This window comes from Pan troglodytes, chromosome 14 (genome assembly GCF_028858775.2).
Source record: "Pan troglodytes isolate AG18354 chromosome 14, NHGRI_mPanTro3-v2.0_pri, whole genome shotgun sequence".
Lineage (NCBI taxonomy): Eukaryota > Metazoa > Chordata > Mammalia > Primates > Hominidae > Pan > Pan troglodytes.
Genome location: NC_072412.2, coordinates 36603263 through 36612919, shown reverse-complemented (window position 1 = coordinate 36612919; position 9657 = coordinate 36603263).

The window sequence follows — 9657 nt, the reverse complement described above, 5'->3', positions numbered from 1 at the left end:
AAAAAGAAAAAGAATAATACTAATTATCAATACTTGGCATGTAAATAGAGATATAATTAAAGTGCAAATTATAATCTTAAACTCTTATGTTACTAATAAATTCTGGAGATCTTATGCACAACAGGGTGACTATAATTAATAATGTATTTCATTTTTGAAATTTTCTAGCAGAGTAGCTTGTAAATATTCTCGTCACACACATGCACAGCAACTATGTGAAGTGATGGATATGTTAACTAGTTTGATTGTAGTAATTATTTCACCATATATACATATTTCAACACATCATGTACACTTTAAATATATACAATTTTTATTTGCCAATTATACCTCAATAAACCTGAAAAAATTATTACGTTACTAAAGAAAAAAAGGCAGAAAAATAGGAGATGATCTTCCACTCTATGGTTGTTTTTTTGTTTGTTTGTTTGTTTTTTTCCCGGACATAGTCTTACTCTGTTGCCCCCAAGCTGGAGTGCAGTGGTGCAACCTTGGCTCACCGCAACCTCCACCTCCTGAGTTCAAGTGATTCTCCTGCCTCAGCCTCCAAGTAGCTGGGATTACAGGTGTGCACCACTGTGCCCAGCCAATTTTTGTATTTTTTTTTTTTTTTTTTTTTAGTAGAGACGGGGTTTCACCGTGTTGGCCAGGCTGGTCTTGAACTCCACTGTAAGATTTTTAATACTGAATAACCTATACGAAGATAATTACAATAATAGCAGAGGTTAATAAAATATAAAACAAAATAAAAATAAATAGAAGTCTATTTTTAATACCAATTAAAAATGGATAAATTTCTTAAATGACTCGTCAAAACTTAAAGACCAAAGTAATAATTAATAATAAAGATAATGAAAATGGCATGCTCAAAGATACGTAGATAAAACCACAAGCAATAGCTATGAACAATAGTTTACCAATACATTTGAAGTCTTAGATGAAATGATGAATTTTATAGAAAAAGGTAACTATCTAATTTGATGTCTAGAAATACAACAATTGTATAATTTGAATCACATGGTAAAAATTCTATCTTCATAACGTCCCCACCCTCGAACTGATGCAGAGACCTGGAATACCACTGTGGTCTCTCTAGTCACAAATGGACTTAAGAAGATTAGAGCCTTATCCTGAATCCATCTCATAGCAGCTCCAGTGTGGTTATTTCCCCAGTCCCAGGGGCCAACATCTGATTGTCCACTTTGTGTTTATTGGAATAATCACACTTAGTAACTAACAGAATGCCCATATGAAATAATCAGAATAAAAATGCTGTACTGTGGCAAAGGCAATAAACCTCTAATGCCTTTCCTTAGGGTTATATGGATGCTCCTGCTTTCTATTACAATATAGTCTAGAAGAACTTTGGTCATCACAATATCGCACAGAGCATTAAATGACCATTACATCTAAGACATTTTACTAATTGATCCTAGTGTGCAAGAAATAACAGGAATCTTAGGTACTTTATTGAGTACAATCACACAGGCTTGAGAGGGAGATAAACTCTGTGAAAGTTCGAGGGCTGCTACATCTGAGGTTTCTGGGAGTCTAGCAGTCTGAAGGGAGGTTGGACTATCTACTCCAACATGAAAGATAAGTTGCCACACCTTGAGTCACGCTTCCTGAAGAAAATGGTACAATGCTTGGTAGACCTCTTATGATATGGGAGGCAAGACATTCATTTTAGAGTGTGTGGTTCCAATCCATTTTCTCGGTACCCCATGAGGCTTCCAGACTTCAGTGGGGTCTGTGTGGGTGGGTAGGGATATATGAGTATCGTATGTGTATGATATATATCAGAGAGAGTTACAACCAGAAGACCCAATGGTTTTGGAAAAGCCTATGATTGACAGACATGTTGTACAGAGCCTTTGGCAAACCTCACTAGGAAAATAATGACACATGCCTTGAAGTTTTGGAATAAAGTCACGCCTTTTTTTTTTTTTTGCTAACAAGTATTCTCTAAACACCTGACTCTAGGACATGCAACACAGACCGCCCATTCTAAATAAGATGTTATAACATTTACCAAATTTCAAAATTGAACATGCACAGTAGAATTCCATTGTCAAATGGAAACAGTAGCCTGGGGCTGTGCCTCACACCTGTAATCCCAGCACTTTGGGGGCCCGAGGCAGGCAGATCACTTGAGACCATGAGTTTGAGACCAGTCTTGCCAACATGGCAAAACCCCATCTTTACTAAAAATACAAAAATTAGTTGGATGTGGTGGCACATACCTGTAGTCCCAGCTACTGGGGAGGCTGAGGCACAAGAATCACTTGAACCCAGGAGGCAGAGGTTGCAGTGAGCCAAGACTGCGCCACTGCACTCCAGCTTGGGTGACAGAGTGAGACACTGTCTCAAAAACAAAACAACAACAAAAAAGAAAGAATATATATAAGACTAGGCTCAAGCAGATTCAGAAGTCACTAGCAAACTCCAAAAGCAGGGGGCTCACATTTCCATATTACCTATTCCTACCACTTTTTCATCTCTTTCTCAAAATACCTCTATGGCCTCCGGGAAAACTCCCCAAAACAAGTTTAAAAAGACAGGGTGCCTTGGTTTGCTATAGATTTGTATGGCAAGTTGACACCCGGCAAAAATGTATGGCCACCACATTACAGCCCACTACCGTGCCCCCAAAAGACAGTAATGAAGGGAAAATTCCAGGGTCCAATATCTGATTGTCCACTTTGTGTGAAAGGAAAGATTGTCTTTCTTTTCACAAGACAATGAACCAATCCTGTTTCAGGGTCAAGGACTTGGAAAGAACCAGATTGAAATATTGGTGATAAGAAATACATAGTGTACCTTTCCCATACATGCAGATAAAACATCCTTATGTCCATTGCAAAGGAGATTCTCCATTACAATGAGAAGATGGCTTATATTATGAACCATGCTTCTTCTGCTCAATGAGCCTGTGTAAAGAGGCTCATTTGGTAGCAGGGATTCAGTTATGCATGATCTCAGCAATGTGGACTTTATCTCATCAGAGCTGATCTGGCTGCTACTACTGCTTTGTGCCCAATTTGCCAAGGAACAGAGGCCAATGCTGAGTCACTATACCCTCAGGGGAACAGTTGGTCACCTGGTGACAGTTTGATGTTGGTTCACTTCTATTATACCACAAACAGCAATTTGTCCTCGTAGAAGCACACAAATGATTTGGCAACAGGTTTTCTTTTCTTTCCTGTCGTTTTCTGCCAGCTTGACCATCTGTGAACATATCAAATGTCTTAACTATTTTTCACCAAGTTATTCCATATGATGAGAATATTTGAACAAAGGTTTATAGTAAAGGATAAGAGACAATGGACTCAAGCTCATTGAATTTACTAGTCTTACCACCAGTTCCATCTCCCAGAAGATGTCAGGATTATTGATCCTAATTGCACTTGAGATATTTGGTTGGGAGGCAAAATAAAAGACTGTATCAGAAATCCAGGGAATTTGCTTGGCACCCCTTAGTACTTCCTTCATCAGTAGTCATAATCAAAGAAAAACGGAGACAACACAAGGAAGAGAGGATCAGTAAGCACTGAAATCTGACATAAATGAAGTTTTGGTGCACAACGTTAGGTAAATAACTCCAAACAGCCAAGGTGTTGACAGACATTAAGGGGAACATGGTGATGGAAGAAGGAAGTGTAAGTCTCAATTCAGATCTCACAGAGAACTGTAGAAGCAGGTATAGAACAACTCTGTGTTCTACAATTTAACCATTGGATTTTTTTTCTCTTCCTTTCTTCCCCTGCTAATCCATATGCTAAACATCAAGGATATGTAGCATTTCAGATCTCAGGTTGGAGTGTTCTGGAATATATCCACACTGGCATCACCCAGTGAAGTCAGCATAACAGTTAAGACTGTGTCCCCTGTCTTCTACCTAGCTCCTAGCAGGCACTCATAGCTCCTACCCTCCCTCGTTGGTTTTTCTAACCTGTCCATATCTTTATAAATGGTCCCCCTATTAAGCTGCCCTAAGAGAGCAGATTTGAGTGGACATCTCTTTCCTGCCAGGACCCTAATTGGCAAAAGAAAAAAAATACATGGTTTGCATCTGAAATCAAGTGAGTTTCTTAATATTTCATCTTTTATTAGAATTAGCCATATGATACTGACACAGCTGGACAAATATGGGTCTCTCCTACAAGGGCAGGATCCTTGCTCCATGGCACAGAGCAGACCCATGTGCTTGTCCTGTATTCTTCCTGTTTCCAAGAAAAGAGTAGCTCAGAAAGAGCCCCACAGGACATGCTCAGATACTCCTAATCTTAACAGTGAAATAATTCATTTGGAGAAAGGAATAAGAGGTGGGCAAGAGACCAAGAGCGCCAACTCTGGGGACAATTCACTGCATGGAAAAATGAAACCAGAGAAGTGGAGACTTTCCCCTAATAAGCCAAGTACACAAGAAATCCTATAAACCAATGAGAAAAAGATAACACAAAATGAAACTTCCCCAAGGATATGAAAGGCAGTTGACAGAAGAGCAAATTTGAATTATCAGTTATGTAATTCCTAGTTCAACATGCTCATTCACTATTCCACTTATTTTTATGAGATCATATTATTAATGAAAGTTAGTTTTCTATTTGGTGTCATACTAAATTTTTTTTAATTGCCCAATGCAGTCACAGGTAACATACAAGTCAGTTCCAAACTTTAACCTATTCTGTCATGGCTTAAACTTTTATCTTCTTAGTTTAGCAATGACCTTCCCCTATCCCTGACTATAATCTTACTCCTAATAATGAAAGTAATATAGGGCTTTCTATATGCCAAGCAATGTTCTATGTGCTTCACATGTAACAGCTAATTTAACCTTCACAACAATTCTGTGAAGGGGATGGTATTACTCTCATTGATAGAGGAGCAAATTGTGTGCCCAAAGTCAGCTGGGATTTAAACCAAGGCAGCATGGCCCCTGAGCCATGATCTTAACTATGACATCATATTGCCTCTAATTTACAACTCATTCTTGGCTTGAGCAGCATCCAAACTGTTTTAATAATTTTTCCCCATGACTTGAGCAGCATAAACACTACTTCAAGTACAAAGAAAAATACAAAGTCTCTGATGATAAATTTAAACTATGGTCTAACCCAATGTAAATACTATGAAGAAAAATTGTAGGCATTGGATATTTAATTGTAAGACAACATATACTATCATGTAGAGCCAACATTTGCCTCTATCTTTGAGTTCTCCCAGTGTTTGGGAAAGATTTAGAAACACTTCGTGGCTATGGGAAGGGGAATTCCAGACTGGAAATTGAGTTTGGACCCAGCAGCCTATTTAAGGAGACAGAAGTTATGGCCTCTACAAGATTGCCCAGGGAGATAAGTAATGCAGACCAAAAAAGGAGCACTAGCTCTCAATGCTGGATGCCACCAAACCTGTGAAAGCATTTCAGCAGCCAACCAAGACCACAGGAATGTGCTGCTTCTTCCCTCGACAAAAGATGATTATGTCTTAAGCAAAAAAGTCAGAGGTCCTCAATATTAGTACTTAACTTAAAAATCACCTTTCTCTCTCTTAAATATATTTACAAATTGCATTAAAATTGGCGAGAGAGAGAGAAAAAAATATTGAAAGAAGAAAAGAAATAGAAAATGTAGATTGCCACTACTTTTTAGAGATATTTGGGGGAATTTTTCAGCAAAGATGATAAAAAATCCGCTTGTAAAATGTAAATTTTAATTTACATTTTAATTTTACATTTAATTTTCAAGACAAATTAGGTTCTTATTAGTCTTGTTCATTATTCTGAGTGTCCTTATTGCATGGAAGAGTGCCTGGCATAGAGACACTCCATACGATTTGTTGAATGAATGAACAAATGAACCAAGTTTGGCAGACCAGGATCCACAAAGTAGTTCTATTTTTTTCTTAACCATAAACCTTATCCCTTTTTGGCTAAAATTTTTAGGATTTTGTGGGTGAAGATGGTATTTTGAACCTAACAATCAGCCTGATCTCAGCTGATCAAAATGTTTTCATAGATGCAAGACTTCTGTTTTCTTGCCAAGAATTATTGTTTCTTTCTCTAAGTCCAGTGCACATACCTTCTTTTTGCATCAACACCCTTAGGCCTATTTTAGTTTAACAATGAGAGCTTCACCAGTAGAACACACACACACACACACTCTCCCTCTCTCATTAGCTGCTAATTAAATAGCCCTAGGCTCTTAATCACTTGACAGAAAAAATAATAATCAATCTATTTACAGATTCACAGATGCATGTGTTTATTTGTTGAAATGTCTGGTTCCTCCTGCCAGGGCAAAAGTTCCACTTTACAAAATGCTTCTTTAATTTCATCCTTGTTCAGAGACAGAGAAACCCTTCAAGAGCCAATATACATCTAAGGAGCCATCCATCAGCCAAGTAAATGAGAAACTGAAAGCTTTTCAGGGCATTAATTGAAAACACCTTGGAATCAGCACAGAAATACATTTGAAAGTGTCCTCTCTAAAACCCGAAGCCACTGACTACAAGCATATACCAATAAATCAAAGCCATATGCTACACCTTGTCTATAGTTTCAAAGCGAACTGTGTGTTGTGTCCTCACTTTCTTCTCAGAGGCTTCCCAGGGCCCTGTCCATCATGTCCTGGCAAGGCAAAGGTAGGCACCAAGGGTAAGAACCCATTCATGTTGGTTAATGCGGCTTCTAAATGAGGTGGTAAGCTAGTTAGTGTGGGCATGATGACTGGCACAGTGCCTGGGGCAGAGCAGTACTCTCTGTTTCTTTCACTCTTACTATGCCCATTTAAATACAAGTCACTCTCTTTCCCAAAGCCTCCTGTTTGAATATTTTAAAGTAATTATAAGATTGGAGTTAAAAGTCAATGTTTTGATTTCTCTTGATTTTGTTTTCAGCTTGTGATAGGTTTATTAATATGACTAACCTGCGTTGGTTAAATATTACCTGAATATTAAGATGAATGTACTATTTAATTATATAGTTCAAATGGGAGAGGAAGAAGATTAATTTTGCATTATTTCTTTCTAACTAACATGCATTAACCTTATATTAACACTAATACTATAACATCTACTAGCATAGCATCCTCCTTAGTCAAATTTGCCTATTTATTTACCTTCAAATATCTGTGCCTTTGCTTGTGTCTCTGTCTTGAATGACTTGAAACCTGATAGCTGTCTTTATCTTCCAAGGAAAATGCATGGGAACCGGCAATATGACCCCAGTCCACAGTACATTACCAACAACTCTCTTCTACAGACTGTGTACTAAACAAACATATGTTACACTCATTTTTTAAGAGATTCTTAGGTACTCTATTATCTGCGTAATTAATTGTGCAGAAAATGTTTGGTCCACTGATGTTTTACTGATTATTTATAATAATTTATAATAAATATAAACATGTATACATTTATATTTTTATATAAATACTATATTTATAATTATATACATAATTTATAAACACAAAAAGCCAGAAACATGATTCAATATGTCTTTAATCACTGACCCACTTTTCTTAACGTGGGCATTATACTAAAGGTTACATGGGATTTCAAGGAGGATCTTCAGACAGCGTGGAAACTGGATAGAAGCAGTCGCTTGAATGATTCCAACATTCTTCAATAAGATACTATCAGATATTTTTGTAAAATAGAGCTGGCGCCTCCGTTTTTAGATCTTGATGTCTGTGTACAAGATGTCTAAACTTTTCCGGGAAAACAAAAACAAAAACAAAAACAAAAAACTATACAACATCTGGAGAAAAACTTGGAAAAGCATGATACAAAACTAAAATTCCACCAGGGAATATGTGAAAAAAACACAAGAAGTTATCTACTTCAAAGTCTCTTCCTGTTTCTTACAGTTGGTGATCTTTGAAGCTGCCTGCAAATGAACACATCATGCACATAAGTCAATTTCTTCTTAAGGCAACCAGTTTCCATTAAACCTCAATTGAACAAGAATCCTTGCCAATTCATTGTTTGGCAATGAAGGGAATGATTGTGGTGAAAATCACAGGATATTAAAACAGAAGTTATTTTCAGCAAAATCTAGACTGGCACTTATTTTTAACCCTTATACCTAGAAAATAATATGAGATCAAAGTTTACAATGTATTAAGCAAAGCCTACATAAAAGTTATTGATGATTGATATTTTACTGCTATAGGTGACCCCATAGAGATACATTTCTTAAAATTCTTAGAGTTTAGTTACAGGATAATAATATCAATGAGTTTGGAGAAATAGGCTTCAATTCCTGCTTTCTGAATTGTTATTCACAACTATCCTCAACTACAGAATTATGTACTGTGATGGAGGAAATTGTAACAAGATGGAAAAATAAAACAAAGTCCCTTTCAGAGAAAGCCTTGTGCATATTTAGAGGAAAGATTTCGAAGCTAAAATAAACCAATTATGATGAAAAGGACTTCCTGACTAACAAAAGGCTGTGAAGAAATTGCCCTGTATATGAAAAGATGGAGGATTTGAGGTTCTGAGGAAAAATAAGAATGACAAAATAAAGGATCCAGTAAGAAGGGATACAGAGTGACCAAAGGGAGGATAATGAAAACCAGCAGTTTTGTTATGATGGCAGTGAGAACTTGCAGAAAATAAAAACATTTAACGAGGACAAGGTTTTGTGGTACATGGTTTCACCCTCTCTCTTTCTCCTACAGAATCTTCATTTAAATCTGTATCATTTTTGGTTTAGTGCTTTGTTTGAGCAAATTTAAAGTGAAAAGACCTGAAAATGTTCCTATCCAGCTATACAAAAAGGAAAAATCCACCCCAGTAAATGCAGAAACCACGGGTTAAGAGTAAAAAGCTTTAATCTGGGTCACAGTGAAATGAATCTGATCAATCATCATAACATTACCTTCCCTTTGATACATTAATTGGTCCTCATGGTATAATTTTTCTATAACATATTTATGTTTCTATGTTATCAATATGCCTTTAGGCACACACATATCCATGCAATCCACTTTAATTTTTTAACCTTTTTCCTTCTTGTACAATTCAGTAAGACTATAACTAAAACATGGAAGATAATAATATACCTCAAGCCAAGCATACATTTCGTATGAAAAATTGAAATAACTAAGGCAGCACGTTTTAGTCTCAATTATCTGAATTCTTCCTCAATTTTCATTTTATCCTGTAAAAGAAGAAGGGGAACAGACAGAAGACAGTTGTAGACTCTCTGGGGGTACTGATCTCACCTCTTCTTTATTTCCTGGGGAAATGCTGCTTTTGGAAGTGGCTTCCTTTTCAGCATTAATTTCTTATTTATAATGTGCCAATGAGTCTTGTATTACACTTAATATGGGAAAAAATACAAAATAAGCACTGTGCAGAATATTTGGCAAATGAAGCAAAGAAACCATTTTTTTTTCTAGTGTCTCAGACAGGAACTGAATGAAAATCACATTCTTTACACTAATAGTCACCAGAGCTTCAAGATGAATAAAGATTTAGGAAAGTAAAAGATCCACAAATAAATAGACACTACATTCATGTAAGAAAACTATTAAGTAACTATCCTGGACTTCCAAATAGCATTCTGCCATAGAAATGTTTAACTTCCTTGATGCTATCACAAGTAAATAAATAAATAAAAATTTTAAAAACACAAGCTTTAAACATAGC